The 25,011-nt window shown below is 43.5% G+C and overlaps 1 protein-coding gene across 1 annotated transcript in view; it reads left to right on the forward strand.

The window, feature by feature from the left end:
• The first annotated feature begins 15,861 nt into the window (after positions 1-15,861).
• The window catches only part of LOC127454383 (brain-specific angiogenesis inhibitor 1-associated protein 2-like), a 35,213-nt gene continuing 26,063 nt past the window's right edge, over positions 15,862-25,011 (forward strand). Inside the window, exon 1 of the mRNA XM_051721560.1 lies at positions 15,862-16,175. The gene's annotated coding sequence lies outside the window, so the exon portion shown is untranslated. The remainder of the gene's footprint in view (positions 16,176-25,011) is intronic.

Here is a 25,011-nt window from a genome sequence, read left to right on the forward strand (position 1 = left end):
GTTAAAAGAAATGATCAATAATTTTTCAGATGCATACACATGTGGTGCATTGTGCAGTTTATTATTGAACATGGCATATTTGTAATATATAGTACATGACTGGGTAACAAATACAGTTTAAACATGTCTACACTAAGGAGTCAATCTGGCCCTGACCACAGAACATCACTGTGATAAATAGCTAGTTTTAGCAACATTTAATGTGTGCACCATTTTACCATCTAAATATTCATCTGATGGAAAACTATGGCATAAATATATAATGGATATATAAATATATAATAAATGCATAGTCAGAGGGGAACTGGCTCCCCAGCGTCTGATTTCTCAAAAGTTTATCTTCCACCCACCCCCCCAACCCCCTCCTCCCTCTCGCTCTCTCTCTCTCTCTCTCTCTCTCTTTCTAACTAACATCTTATGGAGCCTTTGTTCCTTTTTGTTGCCTTTGGCTTGCTCAGTATGGAAGTCCAGGAGTGCCATTTACAAAAGAATGAAGGAATAAATGATCAATCTATTAATTTGAAAATAAAAATGTGAATAAATAAACCAATTTAAAAATGGACAAATAAATATACACATTTAAATATGTTTATTTAATTTATATTTTAAAATGTACTTATATTTAAGCAATAAAACAGCACATTAATAAGTCATTTTCAAATGCACCTTTTAAATTGCGTTTTAAAATGCATTTGGCAGTTGCTTTTCTTCATCCATTTGCCAACTGCTTTTCTTTATTGTTTGACTTTTCCTTTTCTTTTACCATTTATCAATCCATTCCTGCTGAAGCCCAGGAGTGCCAGTTAAAAAAGAATGAAGGAATAAATTATCAATCTATTAATTTGAAAATAAAACTTGAATAAATAATCAATTTATAAATGGACACATAAAAAGACACATTTAAATGTGTTTATTTAATTCATGTTTAAAAACAATAAATTAATAAATCATATTTATTTCATGTTTAAAATGTCATTAAATGTAACAATAAATGAGTACATTAATGAGTCTTGTAAATGCACTTTTTAATGCACTTTAAAAGCACCTTTTAGGTATGTAGGTGCATATCACAGCTCCCTTCAGCATATCATGGTGCCTTTTTGTGGCCTGTTCGGCCCCGTTTCGTGGCCGGCCCACCAGGAAAATTCTTGGTTCTCCCTATGTCCAGTCCGCCCCTGGTTGAGGTAGCTAAAGCAACCACAAACTTCTCAGTGTAAATATTGCAGAAGAGCCAACAGGCAAAACGCTCCAAGTTCAGTACACACTTTATATACTGTATGCAGTATCATTACAAAAGATATTTACCCCATAATTATAGACATACCAGGAATACTGTAAGGCTTAACTTACTGTAATGTAAGTTTTTCAAAATATAGTAGCCTGGGATCATGCAATGTTTTTTTTTTATTTTTATTTTTTTACTTTTTGCAGTCTCAAACAATTGATGTTCAATATACTGTACATTTAATTTACCCTAAACTATGACAGGAGACATAATTAGCCTCTTTTCCTTTTCTTCCATTTCTTCTTCTTAATCAGTTTTGCCAGATGGGTTGAGGTAGAATGCATAAACTTCATAAAAACAGCATACTGAAGATTACAAGATACCACACAGCTTTGAAATGCAAACATAAACAGCTTTTCTAATTTATTATCAAGAACAGAATGTTAATTTGGGCAATATTTATAATATTCATAATATTTATAATATACAAGTCAGTCGAAAAAATAGGAAAGGACACACTAAAGAAGGTGGACAAAATAACATGTTTATTAAAGAAAATAATATTTCATATAATAATAAAAAGAATAAGATTCTGTGGTTGCTGATTCATGGTAGACTGTAATCTGGTCACATTTATTTTAATAAACTCTCTCAGAATATCCTGTGGGATAGATAGAAGTCAAATTAAGTTCCCCCAAAACTACACTGTTACGTTTGTCTTAAAGAGTTTTACACATGTGAGAGAGAGACTCAATTAATATAATTTCAGTTGAAAGTGGTAGCTAACATGGTCAAGCTAGTAGCTGCGTAAGCGTAACTTGGTAACCTAGATAACCAAATACTAATATAGACCAAACTAAGAGAGCTAGACAGTTAGGCAGTGTCTGTGGTCATAGTATGTTATGCATTTCCTTTCTTGAAAACAAACTATCCTCTTCTCCTCTTCTTGTTTTTATTATCAGTATGATCTGTGGTCTGGCCAGCCATTCAAAATGTACCACCTCATCTCTGATTTGCTGAAATTCTGGCACAGTATAATGCTGTAAATTTGTTGAGCAAACAAGCAGTAGGAGAGAGAGAGTGAGGTCTTGCACATGCCAAAAACCGTCATGGTTACTTGTGTAACCTCCGTTCCCTGATGGAGGGAACGAGACATTGTGTCGATGTAGTGACACTAGGGGTCACTCTTGGGAGCCCGAGACACCTCTGGTCTTTGATAAAAGGCCATTGAAAAATGGCGAGTGGTATTTGCATGCCACTCCCCCGGACATACGGGTATAAAAGGAGCTGGTATGCAACCACCCATTCAGGTTTTATGCTGAGGAGCCGATATAAGGTCCGGCCATTTCAGCGGGTAGTTCAGCGTTGTGGCAGGAGGGACACAACGTCTCGTTCCCTCCATCAGGGAACGGAGGTTACACAAGTAACCATGACGTTCCCTATCTGTCACTCACTCGACGTTGTGTCGATGTAGTGACACTAGGGGTCCCTATACGTAACGCCACAATTGGCTGAACTGTGTTACCTGAACTGGCGGTGTGTGGTGGGCAGACTACTGTGTGCCTCATAGCCAGCACACCAGGTCGACACGTAACCTCCCCCAACATACTTATGAGTGTCGAACGGCCCTTTTTGGGGACAAGTCGACTACCCAAAAGATAGAGACAGGCTTAACCCAGTTGTGGCCTCTTTTCCCCTTCTCTTTTTTTTCCACTCCCTAAAAAAGAAGGGGGATCATCCGACTGGGACGCCAGGTCTAGTCGGGGGGTGTCCCTCCCAAGGGGAAGACACAGTGGAGACCACACCTCACCCAAAGAGAGGGGTTGATATTTAAGTGGAAGGATACATCACATGGTCTCCACCCGGAGGTTGTAGAACCTTGCATAGGTGTTGGGTGTTGCCCAGCCCGCTGCTCTGCAAATGTCTGTTAGAGAGGCACCCCTGGCCAGGGCCCATGAAGCCGCTACACCCCTGGTAGAATGGGCTCATAGCCCTATGGGGGGCGGCATGTCCTGGGCGATATATGCCATAGTTATGGCGTCAGTGAGCCAATTGGTGATCCTCTGCTTGGAGACAGCGCTTCCTTTCCGCTGTGCACCAAAGCAGACAAAGAGCTGCTCAGAGATTCTAAAGCTCTGCGTGCGATCCAAATAGATGCGTAAAGCGCGCACCGGACACGGCTGGGTCTGCCTCCTCCTGGGGCAACGCTTGCAGGTTCACCACCTGGTCCCTAAAAGGGGTGGTGGGAACCTTGGACACATAGCCCGGTCGGGGTCTCAGGATCACGTGAGAGTAACCCGGATGTGAGTGGCTCGCAGCGACTTGAAGTGCTGCTGACTCCAGAGGAGGAGACGGCGGGCGAGTTGTGACATACAACGAGAGTGCAGACCGCCTTGGCGGTTGACATATGCTACTGTTGCCGTGTTGTCTGTCCAAACTAACACGTGCTTGCCCTGGATCAATGGCCAGAACCTCCGCAGGGCAGTTCTCAAGGCAGTTGATGTGCCAATGCAGTCGCGGACCAGTCCAGAGGCCGGCGGCTGCGTGCCCATTGCAAACAGCACCCCAGCCCATTTTGGAGGCATCTGTCATGACCACGACGCGCCTGGAGACCAGTTCTAAAGGAACACCTGCCCGTAGAAATGAGAGGTCGGTCCAAGGGCTGAAAACACGGTGACAGACCAGCGTGATGGCCACGCGATGTGTCCCGTGGCGCCATGCCCATCTCGGGACTCGAGTCTGGAGCCAGTGCTGAAGCAGCCTCATGTGCATCAACCCGAGCAGGGTGGCCACCGCCGAGGACGCCATATGCCCCAGGAGCCTCTGAAAATGTTTCAGTGGAACCACTGTTTTCTGTTTGAACGCCTTCAAACAGGCCAGCACCGACTGGGCGTGCTCGTTCGTAAGGCGAGTCCAACTCCAAACCGAGAAAAGAGATGCTCTGAACCGGGAGGAGCTTGCTCTTTTCCCAGTTGACCCGAAGCCCTAGTCGGCTGAGGTGTGAGAGCACCAGGTCCCTGTGTGCGCACAACATGTCTCGAGAGTGAGCTAGGATTAGCCAGTCGTCGAAATAGTTGAGAATGCGAATGCCCACCTCCCTTAATGGGGCAAGGGCAGCCTCTGCGACCTTCGTAAAGACGTGAGGAGACAGGGACAGGCCAAAGGGAGGACTTTGTACTGATATGCCTGACCCTCGAATGCAAACCGTAGGAAGGTGTCGAGGAAGGATCGAGACGTGGAAGTACGCATCCTTCAGGTCTACCGCTGCGAACCAATCTTGATGCCGGACGCTCGCCAGAATGCGTCTTTGCGTCAGCATCTTGAATGGGAGCTTGTGTAAAGCCTGGTTCAGTACTCACAGGTCCAAGATTGGCCGCAACCCACCACCTTTTTTCGGTACGATGAAGTAGGGGCTGTAAAACCCTTTCTTCATCTCAGCTGTAGGGACAGGTTCTATCGCGCCCTTCCGTAGGAGGGTAGCAATCTCCGCGCGCAAGGTGGCAGCGTTTTCACTCTTGACCAAGGTGAAGTGAATACCGCTGAACCTGGGCGGGCGCCTGGCGAACTGAATCACGTAGCCGAGTCGGACGGTCCGGATCAGCCATCGCGATGGATTGGAAAGCGCGAGCCATACGTCCAAGTTTCGCGCAAGGGGGACCAAGGGGACAACGTCATTGGATGTACCGGCAGGTGGGGCCTCGCGGCGGGGCGGAGCTCGAGGTGCCACACCACGTCGTGGCCGTGCTGAGTCTAGGGACATCTAAGCACTTACCTGGCTCCTTGTGACCACCCCCGGAACAGCCTGGGTCGGGGGAGGAAGAGGCCTGTCCTCGTAACCCAAGGAGACTGCCTCATTGGGGTGGCTGTGTGCCACAGCTGGGCGCTCAGGGGGGGAAAGGCCACCGCTGGAGCACCAATCCTGCGAGAAAAAAACCCGTGGACGGAAGTCATGTTGACGACCGTACATACCGGGTATGTGACCCAGGGAGGAAGGAAGCCACTCTTTTGCTGAACTGTTGGGTACTGCAGCCACTTGGGCATGCGGCGAAATCAAACAAATAGGCAATAAAAGATTTTCCGCCCGGCCCTCCACCGGGGGATGGAGTGGTCTTTTTACCAGCTCCACGTGAGTGGGTTCCCTCGTCCCTGGGTTGCCCATCTCAGGGGCGCTTTGAGGACCTCCGTGGGTTCTTAGGCACTGGCTGTGAGATAGGTGGCGTCTGCTTCCTGCGGTGGGCTCCACGCCGGGGCCAGGCCGAAGGGGCAGGCTGCGGCAGAGCCGGTGCAGTCACCGCAGGTGGACACCCTTGGCGACGAGCAGACGGGGTGCGGGATCTTGAGCCACGCCGGGGCAGGATGTGCCGGATTGCCTCCGTCTGCTGCTTCACCGCCAAGAACTGCAGGGCAAAGTTCTCAAATGTGTCGCCAAATAGGCCCGCCTGGGAGATGGGGGTAGCAAGGAGCAGTGTCTTGTCGGCCTCGCCCATCTCGACCAGGTTGAGCCAAAGGTGGCGCTCCTGGAACACTAGTGTGGCCATCGTCCGCCCGAGAGACCGCGCCGTGACCTTCGTCGCTCGGAGAGCGAGGTCGGTCGCTGAGCGCAGTTCCTGCATCAAATCTGGGGCGAACTACCCTCGTGCAGTTCTTTCAACGCCTTGGCTTGGTGGACCTGCAGGAGAGCCATGGCGTGCAGGGCAGAGGCGGCTTGTCCAGCAGCGCTGTAGGCTTTAGCCGTCAGGGACGACGTGAGCCTACAGGGCTTGGATGGGAGCTTAGGGCGTCCGCGCCAGGTGGCGGCGCTCTGTGGGCATAGGTGTACCGCGAGCGCCTTATCCACCGGGGGAATCACCGTATAGCCCCTGGCCGCCCCGCCATCGAGGGTAGTGAGAGCGGGGGAACTGCGGAATCGGGGTCGGGCAGTAAAAGGTGCCTCCCATGACTTCATCAGCTCCTCGTGCACTTCCGGGAAGAATGGCACTGGAGCGGGGCGTGGCTGCTTTGAGCGGCGCCGTGAGCCCAGGAACCAATCATCAAGCCGCAAGGGTTCAGGGGAGAGTGGAGGGTTCCACTCTAACCCAACGCTTGCGGCCGCCCGGGAAAGCATGTCCGTCATTTCGGCATCGGCCTGTGACTGGGCAATCGTCCCCGAAGGGGGAAGCCCAGCTGAGGCTTCTGCGTCCGACTGGACAAGCCGATCTCCAATGCTGCGCTCGAGAGCTCATCATCTTTGCGGGCTCCGAACAAGAAGCCAGACTCGCCATGAGACGAGCCGGCGAACTCATCCGGAAGCCCGATTGGGGCAGACGAGCGTGCTGGGGAATGGGAGGTCCGCGGGGGGATACCCGGCAGAGACGATCCCATTGGGGTCCCCAAATCGCCCCCAGTGCTAGCCGCGCTGGCCTCATACCCATAGGTAGAAGGACTGAGGCGGGGAGCCGCTGGGGTTTCTTACGAAAGCAAGCCGCGACCGCAACGTTGCCATGGTCATGTTCTCGCAGTAAGAACATGAACCATCCACAAACGCTGCCTCCATGTGGGTGTGCCCAGACACTAAAGACAGCGATCATGACCATCCGAAGTTGAGAGATAACGATCGCAACCAGGAATAACACACAATCGGAAAGGCATCTTTAGAAAGACGCGTCTTTAAAAAGACATTCCGTGTGTGCCACTCTTTTAGAGAAATATATACTCTTTTAGAGGAGGAAAAGCTCTTTCAGAAAATATACTCTCTTGTTTTTCTGCCGAAGCGCCCAGGGGCGTTCTCTGCAGTGCACCAGTGCAGAGGAGGGAGAAGCCGCTGAAATGTGCCGTCAGATCCAGCAGTTTGAGGTGAATATTGGAGGAATTGAATTCAGTGCACTGAATGCAACCGCTCGTCTCCGAAGAGAAAATCTGAATGAGTGGTTGCATACCAGCTCCTTTTATACCTGTATGTCCAGGGGAGTGGCATGCAAATACCACTCGCCAATTTTCATTGGCCTTTTATCAAAGATCAGAGGTGTCTCGGGCTCCCAAGAGTGACCCCTAGTGTCACTACATCGACACAACGTCGAGTGAGTGACAGATAGGGAAAGTGGAGTTACGTAAATTTCTGTTCAAATTCACATTCAAATAAACTTTATTCAAGTGCAAAATTTTATTTTTGTTTGCTCAAAATTAATTCATCTTTGCAAGAAGATACATGGCTTTACAAAACTGAGTTGGGTACAAAATAGCTTTTAATGCACTCAAAATATCATCTTGCACGCGCAGAACATTTTTGTGTGTTCAAAATAAAATCTTGCGTGCTCAAAATATAATTTTGCACATATATAACTCCATAGGGAGCAGGTGTACATCAGAACGGCTTTACGAATGATTTATACAAAAATCTGTTCTGCTCCATCGTACGATATTGCACAATTTCGCCATGTCATAAGAAATGTTAAAAATTGTCATGAGACTTTGTTGTGTAAACACCTTAGTATAATAAAATAAGTAAGAAGAACTGCACATCCACTGAATTTTGTTATGGAATTGAAATGCGTAAATCTTAAAATTAGTTTTTGAGTGTATCACAAAGCATTTTCTTCCTGTGTTTGGAAATTAAAAATGTTAGTTGTTCAGTTCAGAATGGCATACTACCTATACTCTTATTATTTCTGCCATATCTTTAAATGGTAAGAGTAGGATGCTGTTCTTAACTCAGCTAGGTTCTTCATATCAGCATACTGCAGTACTTCAATGTTTTATATAGTTTAAAAGAATATTGCAGGTTCAATACAAGTTAAGCTCAATAGACAACATTTGTGGCATAATGTTGATTTCCACAAAAAAGTATTTCGACTCGTCCCTCCTTTTCTTTGAAAACAGCAAAAATCTGGGTTCCAGTGAGGCACTTACAATGGAAGTGAATGGGTGCCAATCCGTAAACGTTAAAATACTCCCTTTAAAAAGTATAGCCACAAGACATAAACAATATGCGTGTTAACATGATTTTAGTGTGATAAAATCTCTTACTAACATTTTCTATGTAAAGTTATATAAAGTTTTACAACTTTGTGCCGTGAAAACGTAATGCTGTAAACCAGGGCTCTTCAGCTACTTTCTTGCGGGGGCCAGATTATCCAAATGAAAACTTGGCAGGGGCCAACATTTTTTCCGTATTCACCTTAGCTAGCACTTTAATCGCAAGTAACGTGTTAATTAAAAAACACCCTTTATACTGTGTTTTTATTTGTATTCAAATAGGCACTGGTACTGTTTATTGAATTATCATTTTTTTAAGATCTGGCCATAAATTCCTTCATTAGATCTGTCTGAAGAACAAACATGACTTAACTTTTTTTGATCAACTTTACTTTGAAAGTAAAAAAAAATATAATAATAATAATTTAAAAAAAAAATCATTTTAACATTTTAGGGCTATTGTTTACAAATAATGAATATTGAGGAGGAACATTTAGACTGCTAAAGCCCTCTAACAAAATATACCCACCTATGAAAGCAATGGCCATATAGAACTGTCATGTTTCCTTAAGAATTAATTGAAATTGAATTTACTTTTTGGGGAAAAAAAGAGAGAAAATGTCTATTCGACCCTTTTCTCTACAATACCGTATCATTTTATTCAGTGAGGAGGAAAATTAGTCCTGCAAATATTGTGGGACGCCCGTTTGACACTTCAAGAAAAGTGAATAAAAGCAAACTCTTCAGGGTATTTTCTTTGAACGTTCAGTTTTCATCATTGATTTTTCTTTTGTTGCCTAAAATGTGAATATGCGCTGATAACATTTCTGTAACAACTGCTATGATAATTTTTTATATCTGTAGATTTGACTGCACTCCACACAACTAAGCAATTTATATAAATACATTTGATTGAAAAAGATGCTATCAAATGCTCACCTAAATGGTGTGATCAATGTTTAGCAAAGCAGTGTAACTAAACTATTGGCAGAAAAGCTTAAACAAGCGTTCCGGTCCGGACAACTGATGAAGGCTGAATGCTGTTGCACGCGCCACCACTCACCACTGATTGCTGATGCTCGCGCCTATGAATGCTGAGTTTGCTGCAGAGAGTATTTTGGTATTTCAGACGGCGAGGCAATTGTATCAAAAATCAATCAGAGGGCCAGATAAAGATGACTGGTGGGCCAGATTTGGCCAGTGGGCCACCAGTTGACTAGCCCTGCTGTAAACCCTAAAACGACCATATAAATTACAATTTAAACAACTTCACAGCTCAAATAATACATGTGTTTAACAGAAGAATTAATGTAAGTGCTTTCATAAAATTATAAGCTTCACATTTCTGCCTTTAAGCCTTCCAAAACTTGGCCTCATTCACTTCCATTTTTGCTTTTCTTTCTTTTTTTCTTTAAGAAAAAGGAGGAACAAGTTGAGATATATTTAAAATATATATATATAATCAGCATTATGCCACAAATGCTGTCAATTAAGTATACCCTTTCATTTTACCTTTATATGCACTTTGTTGCAAAGTGGACATGAATTTTATTTTATTCAACATCAGTATTTTACTTTAAATATATAAAGAATATGCAGTGGCCACAAAAGGTTTTTGACACTTTCTGGTGTGGAAAATGTAATATTAGAGGAACTTGATCATATAGCTAGTGAATGTGATGAACTACACCTGTAATTACTCTGCTTGGACACCTATGTGAAATTGAGGAGCAAGGGCGTAGCAGACACGTCCCCCGCACTCTTTAAAAAGGTGATTTTTGTCCCCCGCACTTCTTCAAGCTAAACCCATACCGAGTCCAAATGGTGGACTTGCATGCAGTATTCTTTGCGTTTTGTTACTTTGGGCTGATTGAGCGACCATCCAGCCAATCACAGGTGAATTTCATGAGCCGAAATAACACTTACGTAATAGGCCATCAGTCAGACAGTCTAATCAACGCGGCTCCGTTCATTTCTACAAAGATGCTTTCAACAATGCTTATTTATCCATGCTTTTTATCAGCATTGATGTTGATCTAAATGAACAATTTAGAGATGAGGAACACAGAAATGAGAGTTATTTATCAGCATATCATTCTTGATTGGCAGAATTACGTGAAATGCACTGCAGAAAAAACCCCAAAGAACAATCCTTCTTTTAAGCACACATTGTAACGTCCTGGTTACTTTCGTAATCTCCGTTCCCTGATGGAGGGAACGAGACGTTGTGTCGATGCAGTGACACAAGGGGTCACTCTTGGGAGCCCCAAACACCTCTGATTTGGAAAAAAGGCCAATGGGAATTGGCGAGTGGAATTTGTGAAAGTAACCAAGACGTTCCCTATCTGTTACTCACTCGACGTTGTGTCAATGTAGTGACACTAGGGGTCCCTGTACGAAACGCCACAATAAGCTGAACTGTGTTACGTGGACTGGCGGTGCGAGATGGGCAGACCACTGTGTCTCGTATCCAGCGCACCAGGCCGCCACGTAACCCCCCCCAATGCTCTCATGAGTGTCAAATGGTCCTTTGGGAACAAGTCAACTTGCCCAACAAATAGGGACAGGCTAGCCCAGCCGTGGCCTCTTTTCCTCTTTTTTTCTCCCCAAAAAGAGTTTTTGTATTGGAATTTTGTTTACCGGCTGGGGGCCATAAGTGTCTATGGTGGGGGGGGTGTCACTCCCAAGGGGAAGACACCGCGGAGACTACACCCCGCCCGGAGGGGGGGGGGGGGGGCATTTCGAGTGGAAATATGTCACATGGTCTTTCCAAGTCTTGTTGGAAGTATGTCATGTGGAGATGTCCCATGGTAGGTGGGCAGTGGGAGGATTCCCGGGAAGCAAACAGGTCTACCTGTGCTCAACCGAATCGACTCCAAATCAGCTGGACCACCTGGGGGTGGAGTCTCCACTCTCCCCTGAGCATAACCTGCCGTGACAGCGCGTCCGCTGTGGTGTTGTGGTCGCCCGGAATGTGAGTGGCTCGCAACGACTTGAGGCTGACTCCAGAGGAGGAGACGGTGGGCGAGTTGTGACATGCAACGGGAGCATAGGCTGCCTTGGCGGTTGATGTACACTACCGTTGCCATGTTGTCCATCCGGACCAACACATGCTTGCCCTGGATCAATGGCCGGAGCCTCCGCAGGGCGAGCAGTACTGCCAACAATTCGAGGCAGTTGATGTGCCAAGAACTGGTGGCTGCATGCCCATTGCATACGGCGCCCCAGCCCGTCTTGGAGGCGTCCTTCGTAACCATGATGCCCCTGGAGACCTGCTCTAGGGGAACCCCTGCCCGTAGAAATGCTAGGTCGGTCCAAGGGCTGAAGAGGCGGCAACAGATTGGCGTGACAACCATGCAATGTGTCCTGCAGTGCCATGCCCATCTCGGGACTCGAGTCTGAAGCCAGTGCTGAAGCGGTCTCATATGCATCAACCCGAGCGGTGTGGCCACTGCTGCGGATGCCATATGCCCCAGGAGCCTCTGAAAAAGTTTCAGTGGAACCGCTATCCTCCATCTGAACGCCTTCAGATAGTTCAGCACTGACTGTGCGTGCTCATTCATGAGGCGCGCCGACATGAGTCCAACTCCAAGCCGAGAAAAGAGATGCTCTGAACCAGGGAGAGCTTGCTCTTTTCCCAGTTCACCTGAAGCCCCAGCCAGCTGAGGTGTATGAGCACCAGGTCCCTGAGGATTAACGAGTCGTCGAGATAGTTGAGGATGCGGACTCCCACTTCCCTTAGTGGGGCAAGGGCTGCTTCTGCGACCTTCGTGAAGACACGAGGGGACAAGGACAGGTCGATGGGGAGGACCTTGTACTGTACACCCAGCCCTCGAAAGCAAATCGCAGGAAGGGTCTGTGTCGAGGTAAAACTGAGACGTGGATGTATGTGTCCTTCAGGTCTACCACCGCGAACCAATCTTGATGCCGGATGCTCACTAGAATGCATTTTTGCATCAGCATCTTGAACAGGAGTCTGTGCAAAGCCCGGTTCAATACTCGCAGGTCCAAGATTGGCCGCAACCCACCGCCTTTCTTCGGTACGATGAAGTAGGGGCTGTAAAACCTCTTCATCTCGGCCGGAGGGACAGGCTCTATCGCACCCGTTCTGACACCGCTGAACCTGGGCGGGCACCTGGCGAACTGAATCATGTAGCCGAGTCAGACGGTCCGGGTCAGCCATCACGATGGGTTGGAGAGCGCAAGCCACGCGTCCAAACTCCGGGCGAGGGGGCCTCACGGCAGGGCGGAGCCTGAGGCGTCACGTCGAGGGGGCTCGAGCTCCGTGGCCATGCTGAGTCCAGGGACATCAAAGCACTTACCTGGCTCCTGATACCCACCATAAGATTAGTCGGGGAGGGGGGAGGAGGAATATCGTCCCTGCTGTCCATCGGAACCAACCCGGTGTGGGTGTGTTCATGCCACAGCTGGAGCGCCAAACCTGCTGAAATGGGACAGTGGACGTCGGTCGTGACGACGGCCATGCGCACCGGATATGTGACCCAGAGAACAAGAAAACCACTCTTTTGTTGAACTTTTGGGTACCGCAGCCTCTTGGGCATGCGGCAAAATAAAATGGAACAAAAGATTCTCCTCCTGGCCCTCCACCGGGGATGGAGTGGTCTGTCCACCAGCTCCAGAGTAGCAGGTCTCCTCGTCCCTGGGTTTCCTGTCTCAGGGGCGCTTCGAAGCCTTCCTCGGGTTCTTGGCGGCCGGCCGTGAGACGGGTGGCGTCTGCTTCCTGCTGTGGGCTCCACGCCGGGGCCGGGCCATGGGGGCGGGCTGCGGCAGAGCCAGTGTTGTTGCTGCAGGAGGACGCCCTTGGTGACGAGCAGATGGGGTGCGGGGTCTTGAGCCGCGCCGGGGCAGGATGTGTTGAATAGCCTCTGTCTGCTGCTTCACCGCCGAGAACTGCTGGGCAAAGTTCTCAACGGTGTCGCCGAACAGGCCAACCTGGGAAATGGGGGAATCAAGGAACCTTGCCTTGTCAGCCTCTCTCATCTCGACCAGGTTGAGCCAAAGGTGGTGCTCCTGGACCACCAGGGTGGACATCGCCTGCCCGAGACCACGCCGTGACCTTCGTCGCCCAGAGAGCGAGGTCGGTCGCCGAGCGCAGTTCCTGCATCAATCCCGGGTCAGAACTACCCTCGTGCAGCTCTTTTAGCGCCTTGGCTTGGTGTACCTGCAGGAGAGCCATGGCATGCAGGGCGGAGGTGGCTTGTCCAGCGGCACCGTAGGCCTTAGCTGTCAGAGACGACGTAAACCTACAGGCCCTGGATGGGAGATTCGGGCACCCACGCCAGGTGGTGGCACTCTGGGGGATCACCGAATACCCCCTGGCCGACCCACCATTGATGGTAGTGAGAGCGGGGGAGCTGAAAGACTGGGATCGGGTAGTAAAAGGTGCCCTCCACGATCTCGTCAGCTCCTCATGCACCTCCAGGAAGAAAGGGACCGGGGCGGGGTGCGGCCGTGAGCGGCACTCTGGGCCCAGGAACCAATCATTGAGCCACGAGGGATCGGGGACAGTGGTGGGTTCCACTCTAGCCCGACGCTCGCAGCCGCCCGGGAAAGCATGTCCGTCAGCTCCGTGTCAGCCTGAGACTGGGAGACCATACCCGAAGGAGGAAACCCAGCCGAAGCCTCCACGTCAGACTGGACGAGCCCGTTCTCTGATGCTGTGATCGAGAGCTCATCATCTTCCCGGGCTCCGAATAAGAGGTCGAACTCGCCCTGAGACGAGCCGGCGGTCTCATCCGAGAGCCGATCGGGGCAAGCGAGCATGCTGAGGAATGCGAGGTCCATAGGGGGTTACACACTGAAGTCCCCAAATTGCCCCCAGTGCTAACTGACGTGGCCTCATACCTGTAGGTAGAAGCACCGAGGCGGGGAGCCGCTGGGGCAGCGCCCAGACATGTAAGACAGCGATCGTGAACATCAGAAGCGGAGAGATAACGACCGCAACCAGGAATAATACACAAACGGAAGGGCATCTTTAAAAAGACATTCCGTGAGTGCCACTCTTTTAGTTGTTAGGAAATATATTCTTTTAGAATATACTCTTTTTTTTTTGTTGTTGTTGTTGTTCTGCCGAAGCACCCAGGGGCATTCTCTGCACTCCACGGGTGCAGAGGGGGAGGAATATTGGAGGAATTGAATTCAGTGCACTGAATGCAACCGCTCAGCTCCAAAGAGAAAATCTGAATGAGTGGTTGCCAGCTTCTTTTATACCCGTATGTTCGGGAGAGTGGCATGCAAATTCCACTCGCCAATTCCCATTGGCCTTTTTTCAAAATCAGAGGTGTTTGGGGCTCCCAAGAGTGACCCCTATGTCACTACATCGACACAACATGAGTAACAGATAGGGAAGTGGAGTTTATATCAGTGCACGAGTCTTCATTAAGTTATGCTTTTTAAATCATGTTTGTGAGGTAATAGTTTGATCAGTTGTTTTTGCCCATTTAAGCAGATTACTAGATCTGTGTTAAATATGTAAAGCTATTTTTAATATCAGCTCCTGTTTTTTACCTCTATGTTGGTGTGCAGTCAACAAACTGTAGGAGAAAAGATCGATCTGCTGTGTTCTTAGAACATTTATGCATTTTATTGAAGTGAATAGATATGTAGACACGCTTTTTTATACATGAAAATGTGCAGAAGTTATTGAAACTCATTATAATTATTATAAGACTATTATTGTTGTCTTTTGATAAAAGCAATGCTCAGCAGCTCACAAACTGTAGGGGAATGATAGATTTGCTAATGCATAAAACCTCTACTAAAGTCTCTTTGTAGGTCTGTAGACATAAAGTATTAAAGAATTAAAATTTCTTTGATTCAGTGACTATTTCACACAAGACATCACCAGGTGGCATCACCAGAAATGGTCACTGAATCATGAAATGGGTCTGAATTTTGGTGAACGTAGTCAAAACACTCAAGCAACCTCAATAAATTTAAATCCCACAATGCATAAGGACCAGCTTGTGCTCGGTCTTTTATTGTCATGTGTGAAACAGAAGCAAGTGCTCCACAAGATGCCCTTTATTTTTACAGCTAATTTTGCAACATTTTGCAATTATTTTGCAATACTTGAAACTTTAAAATACTAAAAATATTAAAAGTAAATAATATGTATATATAAATATAATACTTAAACCATACTTATATATTAATATATACTGTAATATATTAATACTGCACTGTAATTGTTGGGTCTGTGCGAGCCATCTACTGACATCTGTGTCCCCCCCACTTTTAAAATGGCTGCGACGCCCCTGTTGAGGAGAACTGACATTATTATTAGGTTTAGATTTATTTGTTTGTAGATACCATTTGCTTTGATATTTTGCCAATAAATGTATGCAATCTCAGTAGTCCAGGCGATAAGGTAAAACAAGAAGACAATTTATTTGACAAGTTTGAATAATTGTAACAGAACGAGGATCTGAGTGCCATTGGGTGTTGAATGTGTAGTCCAGTAATGAACGACGTGTCTGCGCTTTAAAAAAAAAAAAAAAAAAAAAAAATTCAAGTCATTATTCAGTAGAGCCGCTATTCAGAGGCCAGTCCCGTTACCTCATTGACATGCAGAGAGAGAGAGAGAGAGAGAGAGAGAGAGAGAGAGAGAGAGAGAGAGAGAGAGAGAGAGAGAGAGAGAGAGTATTGTCCAGGACATAGAGCGATTGACGGACAGTATATATCCACAGTGTAGCGTGTAAATTGGGATTTTCAGCGGAATGAAGATTTAAAGTTTGGAGGAATGAGTGTAATCGGGAGAACAACGAGGAGCGGCACTGAACGGCACCTGGATTCGTGTTAGGAGTTTTGGAAAGGGTTAGGAGGGTGAGGGCTGATGAGGGATTTAGTGCATTGCTGGGTCAAACAAACTACCCCCCACCATTGAAGGGAAAAGTTGTAAAAGGAAAAGTGCAGCGACTGGGAAGAAGAAGAAAAACAGATAAGACAAAGCGGCGAGGAAACGATGAACATAGAAAAGGTAGGAATTCCTCCAAATAACATATAATGCGCCGTTAAAACTGGAGATGGTTAATTTACTAAACTAAACTAATATTTGATCTGCGAAAGAACGCCCTGCTCAACAAGTGCACTCTTGAATTAGTTTAGGTAAAAAATAAAATAAAAAACTGGTGTACCATATCTTACCGTATCATATCTGTCGCTCTTTGTTTCTCATATTTTAGTCTTGAATGAGGTAATTTATTAATTATTGCACTGAAAAGTGACAGTATAGTTAGAAGCAGAGTAGCTCTACTAAACGTGTTAAAATGTCATGTATAATATATATATATATATATATATATATATATATATATATATATATATATATATATATATATATATATATAGCCAACGCTATGGCCTAATAAAGTGCCTGATGTGGTCTTCTGCTGTTGTAGCCCATCCGCCACAAGTTTACACGTGTTAGCATTCTGAGATGCTGTTCTTCTCACCACAATTGTACAGAGTGGTTATCTGATTTACCGTAGACTTTGTCAGTTCGAACCAGTCTGGTCATTCTTTGTTGACCTCTCTCATCAACAAGGAGTTTCCATCCACAGAACTGCCGCTCACTGGATGTTTTTTGTTTTTGGCACCATTCTGAGTAAATTCTAGAGACTGTTGTGAGTGAAAATCCCAGGAGATCAGCAGTTACAGAAATACTCAAACCAGCCCATCTGGCACCAACAATCATGCCACGGTCCAAATCACTGAGATAAAATTTTTTACCCCATTCTGATGGTTGATGTGAACATTAATTGAAGCTCCTGACCCATATCTGCATGATTTTATTCACTGCACTGCTGCTACACAATTGGCTGATTAGATAATCAAATGAATAATTAGGTGTACAGGTGTTCCTAATAAAGTGCTCAGCGAATCTATCTATCTATCTATCTATCTATATGCATGAAATTTTAACATGTATATCTTGAGTAGGACTGTCACTTTAAGACTTTCAAACCACAATCTAATCCTTACATTAAAATATATATATATATATATATATATATATATAACCTAAATGTTCTTTATCAAATTATTTAAGTAAAAAAAATTTTTTTATTAATATAACTAAATCAACTAAACATTAACATGCATACATTCGTGTCAGGTAGAACTATATCCATAAAAGAATAGTTTACCCCAAGATAGAAATTCTGTCATCATTTACTCACCCTCATGTTGTTCCAAACCCATGTTAATTTCCCTCTTCCATGGAACACAAAATACAAATTGACAGCCTCAGTTACCATTCACTTTAATTGTTTAGAAAAAAAATGCAATGAAAGTGAATGGTGACTGAGGCTGTTGTTCTGCCTAACATATCCTTTTGTGTTTCATGGAAGAAAGTCATACAGTTTTTTTGAAACAACATGAGGGTACGTAAATGATGACATATTTTTTTATTTTTTGTTGAAGTATTCCTTGGTAACAAATGCACATGTGCACGAAAAAGTGAATAAAATTGAGTAAAACCGCTGATGTTGATGTGTTCAAATCTTCGGTTAAAATTGGTTTTTCCAAGCTATGGTAGTGTGCAAGATTTTTTCCTTTTTCATTTATAAAAACCTGAAAGACAAAAAATGGCCCAAAATACTTCAACCACTTTTGCCTTTAAATTAAAATAAAACAAAACAAAATGAATGCATGCAGTCATTGCCAATAAATATCTGTTCATCTAGAAAAATATGTTTTAGTGTTTCATGACCATTTAAAGACCCCATTAAATCAAAATGTATATAAAAATGTTGTGTCTGGTAGTCCGTGTATTATGGTGCATTCAAGTCCTCCTTGGAAGTTCATACTTGCAAGGTCTTAAATACAATGTGATGTGCATTCAAGTGATTTAAGAAAGAACGGACCAATTACATATTTCTTTATCATTTTTTCACTTACTGACAAAGAAGCTTGTTTAGCACCAATGCAACAAAATGAAGAGCAAAGCCACGCATTAGGTGTGTAAATGATGCTTTATCTATTTATTTTATTATTCTCGTGCAGCCATATACTGTATCGTTATGGGAAATGTAGTTTTGATGCACAAGCCTGTGGCTTCAAAAGCAGCTAAATGAGTCTTATTTTCTGGCAAGTTTTATCGTTATCCTTCATTAACAGTAAAAAAAAAAAAAAAAAATGCATTCAAACTATACTGCACTGCAATTAATCCACAAGTAAAACTGAATTATTACCAGTTACAATTTGCTTCCACCATGATTCTTAAATTGACACACCACCAACTCCAGAAGTCGGGGCACTGGTAATTACGACTTTGTGGTGCCGTTCATGCGCGCTCAACGAGTAAATACGATCATTCCGACATGACTTGACCACGAGTTTCGAGGCCATCTTTAAATGCTAGTGTGCTGCTACAATACTAAAGTATACTTAAAAAACAACAACCTTTTAACAGATGTACACATTTAAAATTTCTCTTCTGGAAAACAGACAAAATAATTGATGACTCATCTTGCACTCTGGAGTGCTAGTCACCTGCCTCAGACTAGCAATAGCATGTAGCAAATCAGGGTTCAGGGCTGTGATTTAAACAAAGGCAATTGACTATTCAAAGGGGCGAACCCTTCAATTTGGGCTCTTTTCTCAAGATCTAAAAATAAATAACTGCTGTGAATTGTGGATATAAAAGTTTGGTGGATCTTTTCATGTTTAATCTATATGTGATCAGTGTGCTTAAAAACACCAAAAAAGAAAGGAAGGGAAGAGACGAGATGGATGTAATACAATAGGAATGTTTTTTGGAGGGAGGTTGATGGTCTCACTATATCATTTCACATGGGTCAAATTCTTCATCCTAATCATCCACCAATAACTTTCATGAGACCGGTGGCCTGGTGTAAACACTGCCCTTTATGTGGTGGGTAATCCTGACTGGAATTTTTTATTCAGGATCTTTCCACAGGGAAACAGCGCTGACGTTGTTTATTCAGTGGGTTGACTCTTGTGCTTGGGAAACATTGTTCTCCTTCAGGGCACTGTGACATGTCAGACTCAATTTCATGAACTTAAGACATGCAATAACAATGTCTTATGATGGCTTGGCCCAAGCTAAGAAGGTTCAGGCAAACAGGGGTGGCCTTGGAGTTCTTATTTTGATATGTTATGCCACAGTACCCAGTTATGAAGCTTTTTAACATTTTCTGATCGTGCTGCGTTATTCCCTTTTAAATCTGCACGTTATCGGCAAAGTTTAGACTCTTGTTTTAGATGGCACTCCATTGCTGTGACACTACAAAGTCCAATGCCCAATGTCTGAATGTGACAAATCTCAAAACATTTTGGACCCATTACAGCTGTCTTTAGCACTGTCCCGTTTCAAACAGATCATCAAAAACACATCTTAAAATGATGATAACAAAATTAATTCACAAACTCACAAAGTTTATTCCTGATAATGTCAACAAACATAAAAGAACGGCTTGTGCCCATTTTTTCGCTTATTTGCAAAGGAACATAAGATAAAACAAGCTGAAAATAATAAAGACAGCGGATAGGGAGATGTGGGTGGTTTTATTTATTTTAGAATTATTTTTTGTCTCCTGCTACCCAATACCTAGCTCTCCTTTTCCAACAAACATGATAGAACGGCTCGCGGCCATTTTGCGCTTATTTGCAAAAGGGAAAAAATGAAGAAAAAACAGCTGAAAATAATAACGACAGTGGGTAGGGAGATATAGGGTGAGGTTTTATTCCTGCTTCCCAATAACTTGCCCTCCTCTTGTGCTTTCTCTATATTTCATTGGCTGTGGCTCATTGTCAGTCTCTCGCTCGTCGGGACAGTGTGCACACCTGCCGACAAGACGTCTAGATATCAAGCTGGTTTGAAATCTGTCTTGGCGTCTACGACTTGTCTGGGTGTGTTGCAGGAGTGCGCACTCAATACGACTGTTGGTCGTGAGATCTGACACTTCTCATTGTAGACCAGTCACTGACTCAAAACATCAAAGGCTTTAGCGCCCTCTAAAGCTTAAGAGATGGAAAGAACTGGGTAAAAGAGCAGTGTCTGCAATGCCTTTAAGTAAGTGTACTTAGCCCTCTTACGTAATAAGAAGTCTTTAATGATTTTATTTTTTTCCGGCCATGTAAGAACGCAGAATTTAAAAGAGAGCTTTTATGCCCTTGCGCATTTCTGAAAAACAAGTAACTTGCTTTTAGCGCCACAGAATGGACATTTCACATTGGAACTGCCCAGAGACATGCTGTCCATATAAGCAGGGTAAGCAGTGCTTACCAAACAGAAGAGTGAAAATAAAAATGATGCTATGAAATATTTAAATACAATTGTAAATATAAACTACTGTTTTCTACTGGATCCCCTCTAGATTGTATAGGCTTGGTCTTAAAGGTTCACCCACCTGCTGGCGATGCCAGCCAGAAGACGGGGTTCCCATGTTTTTTGAGGTTGTGTTAAGATTCAGGAATTTTGATTGAGGGTCCAGTGCTTTGTGTGACATACTGGACTCTCAGTTTTCATTTTGCCCCAGACTGTGTATTTTGGGTGATGGAGAGGTCCTGAATATAGGAGAAAATACATAAAAAGCTGGGTGTACCAGCGTGATGATTGGCAGACGGATGATAGGGGATGGAATTCAACTGGTGCACCACTCATGAAATGAGGGTGCATCAGTTGAATTGGATAAAGTGGCAGCTTTTGAGGAGATGACTTCCAGACGGCTGGGGAACCTGGCAATTTATGGCAGAAAATGGGGCAGTTATTTGTCTCATTTGGAATAGTCCTAGTGAGGGGCAGTGGAGGGAGACAATTATTTTTTTTAAAATTATAATTATTATTGGTGTGTCCTTTTTATTCTCCCTATATGTTGAACTTTGTCTTTTTTATATGTACTTATGTATTTCTATTTGTGTGTCTGTTTATATGTGGGTATTATGTTATTTTGTATTTGTGCACTCTGGGGGCGGTTGTAAAAGGTTATAAGTTGATTCTGAATGCATAATTCTGTGGTTAAATTTATTCTTGTCTGTGTTGGAATCAATAAACATTTTTAATAAAAAAACATAATTTCATTTTGCAAAAATGTCACCAATGGTGTAGTTATGACATCTACCAGCAGGGGCTAACTAGTGTTACTAACCAGCCAAACCACCCTCTGGTGCTTCCAACAATGTGGCACTGGTTTCAAGATGCCCCTTTGTCGTGACAGGTGTGACAGAGCCCTGACCTCAACCCAAACATCTCTGGGATAAACTGGGGTAATGACTGCGAGCTTGGCCGACCACACATTTACACAATGCCTGACCTTCCTAATGCTCTTGTGGCTGAATAGAAACAAATCCCTTCAGCAATGTTCTAACATCTAGTGTTAAGCATTCCTCAGAAGTAGGGCTGCACAATTAATCGTATTTAAACAGTGATCATGGTTTCTGCCTCACATGGTTAACTAAGTCTAATCGTCTGCAGTATTAGTGAGATAGTAAGCAACTTCTCATTATGGGCTGCATCTATGGATGATAGACCAACTCACAAACTCTTTAGAAGTCCACTTTCGGGACTGACAATATCATGCTCTCTTCAGAAGATTGTTACTGACCAATATGTTTTACATTCAAGCACACTCTGAAATACGTAGCTGCGTATCGTGTGTGCACCACTTTGTTCCATCTGTAGAGTATTAAACATACTTAAAACACACATGACACTCATGATACTGTATGTGCTTAGAGTTTGGTTCGGTTTGTGCTGTTTGCTAATATGCACTAACCACATTGCAATTAAAGCGCTCTAGATTTACTATAAAGCTGCACTAGGGAAGATTGTTTTTGGTTGAAAATTAACAAAATGCCATTATTGAGTGAGTACGTAAAAAACAGTGTTTAAAACAATGTAAATCATTGAGGAACTAATTATTGTAATTGTTATATTGCACATTTCTGCATATTAGTTTCATATATCATTTCCTCCCCATTATTATTGAATCCAGTTTACAATCTTATTGTGTGCAGTGTATAGACGTACTGTACAATTACGGTTTACTTGCATTATCAATTGAGGCTGTACAATATAATATATAAATAATAAAGTGTTCCAATGAACTCTTATCAGCTCACATGTTTCACCTCTTGATTAGGGCTGCAACTAACAATTATTTTGATAACTGACTTATCTAATGATTATTAGAACAATTATTCGACTAATTGGTCGATTATTGCAACGATTAATCATTAGCTCTTAACTGACTATTCAGCTTGTGCCTCTTCTTAAAAGGTTGTATTAAATGTGCTTACTAACATTAAAGAGGACAAAATCATCTTTTAAAAATACCTCTAAATAATATTAATTGAATTACAGTTTAATTCATTAAAAAATTCATTGCAAAAAAATCCCATTGTTATCAAGTGTTTTTGTCTTGTTTTCCATTAAAAATGATCTAAAAATCCTTTAAACAAGATACATTTACTTGAGAAGAAACAGATTAGATATTTAGACTTGCTTTCAGAGTATGTATCTTGAATATGTGTATTTTGTATAAGTGTATTTTTTCACTTGTTCATACTTCTGCCAGTGCAGAAAAGACAAAATATACTTTAAAATATGAAGTCTTAATATCTTATATGCTGCTTTTCAGGTAAATCTATCTTGTTTTAAGGGTTTTTAGATATTTTAAAATATTAAAATATGTTAAACATTATATTCAACATTCTTCGATAATTTATATTGGAAAACAAACCAAAAAAGCTAAGACTAAACTCTCTCACTTTTTTGTTAACTTCGATCCATCTTTAACTCACAAAAAAACAAACTCTCTTCTTAATAGAGCTGCATATCACAGATGTTCTTTACGATAAGATTACACACTGTGACAGACAGTATATTATGATTCATTATGTTGCGAGCCATCATGTTATAATCTAGCTGCAGCAAGCGGGCGTGAGGGACGAGCGTCTCCATGTGAGAGGAGAGGGTTTATCAGCTAGTATAAGTTTGAAACTCTTTTTCACGCAACTCATATTAGTGGCTCTGACCGCACAGAGAAATGCCAGTTTCGGAGTTTGTGCTTATTTACACAACCGCTTATTATTTGAACTTTGATAAAGAATGCACTTAAGATATAATGCCGGGGTGTTACCTTTTTAGACACTCTGGCAGGTAAGTTTTGCTTAATTGGAATGCCAGGTAAGGTTCTGCTTTATTTCACGTCAGGACGACACTGCTTCTGTATTTACTTATTTTGTATTTTTGTACTAAAATTTCCTCATACTTTGCAATCTACATCACCTTTAAGGCTGTTTGGAAGGTTTGGAGTGTGTCTGGACTATTAGCTTTGTTTTCTTCCTCTCTTCATTCAGGCGCAAGCTGCAGTGCTGCTCTCAGGTGTCATCATTAGTGTTTCAAATTATCTCATGTTGCGTTAAATGAGATCAAACGTCTATTCGACAACGGAAATTGTCGAAATTTTTTTGTTGTCGATAACGTCGACTAATCGTTTCAACCCTACTGTTGATAATTGATGTGTAGTACAATACAAACATTAATAGTACACTCAAAAAAACAGCTCTTTGGCTGAACTTGATTCATCGTGGACAGTGTTTCCACATGTTTAAAATAAGTTTTCTTAAAATTCCTATGTAATCTCAACATAGAAAGAACCTAGTTAAATTGGGTAAACCCAACAAAATTAGATGTGTCAATATACACAAAAAAATCTCTTAATTTTTTATGTACCAACTAGTGAAAGTGAACGTTAGCATGCTAAATACATGCTGGTCGGAAGCACTAGAGTGTAGTTTAGTAATTATGCTATGGTTAACACAGCATTTGCTCAACAAAGAGAGCAATCAATTTCAAGTGCAACATCTAGTCCTCACCGTTAGTTCAAGCTCCACTCTTCACCATAATGTTAACCCCCAAAAAGCCAACATAACAGAAATTCTTCTAAATCTCAACATAGCAACACTAGCAAGCAAGCAACAGCGAGAGAGGAGCAGGCTAAGTTTTTCTTGATGTAATCCTTCCTCATGATTTCATCAGCTGAATGGGAGACTAAACACTTTTAAAGTGTGACGAGACTCACGCTGCGTGTGCAAGCCATTCACACATCACAAGCCGATCAGCTATTTAGCCCTTTTTGGTGAATCGCACCTGCAAAATCCTAAAACTTTATTTCCTGGTTTAATTTATATTTTGAATAGACTCAGATATTTGAACCTCACGATGTGGGTTTATGTTTTCTCTTTTAATCGTTTAATGTAATTTTGAGTGTGACCATGGTTTAAGGAGGGGGTACCTGTATGCTGGTCTGGAAATCTTAAGGATTAATAGTGGTGTTTTCCTTATTACATGACATGTTGCTCTGAAAGCAAAAGGAAACAAATGAAACACGGAATGCAGCCTGACCGAAGCAAAGCGGGCGCGTTTACATGTGCGATTAACCAAAAGTGAAGCACTGCCGGCTGGTGATGAGTGAATGGCTTGCACGTGCATCGCGAGTCTTGTCACACTTTAATAGTGTTTATCCTCCCATTCAGCTGATTAAAACACACAGCTTAATCATAAGGAAGGATTACATCAAGATGTAGATTGGAATGCTGGTGTGGAATTTATATAAATAAAATAGTCTACTCCTCTCTCGCCATTGCTGGCGAGCCAGTGATTACCCCTTCATGTGCCAAAGCTGGCACGCCTACCATAGGTTGCTGACCCCTTGTTTAGAAGAAAGCAGGCAATAAATAGGAAGTGTAGGAATAGATAATGTCCCTGAACAAAGGGGGTGGGGGGGTCAAAAGTAACAGTCAGTATCTGGTGTGGCCACCAGCTGCATTAAGTACTGCAGTGCATC

The sequence above is a fragment of the Myxocyprinus asiaticus genome, chromosome 16 (assembly GCF_019703515.2).
Source record: "Myxocyprinus asiaticus isolate MX2 ecotype Aquarium Trade chromosome 16, UBuf_Myxa_2, whole genome shotgun sequence".
In the NCBI taxonomy this organism is placed as follows: Eukaryota; Metazoa; Chordata; class Actinopteri; order Cypriniformes; family Catostomidae; genus Myxocyprinus; species Myxocyprinus asiaticus.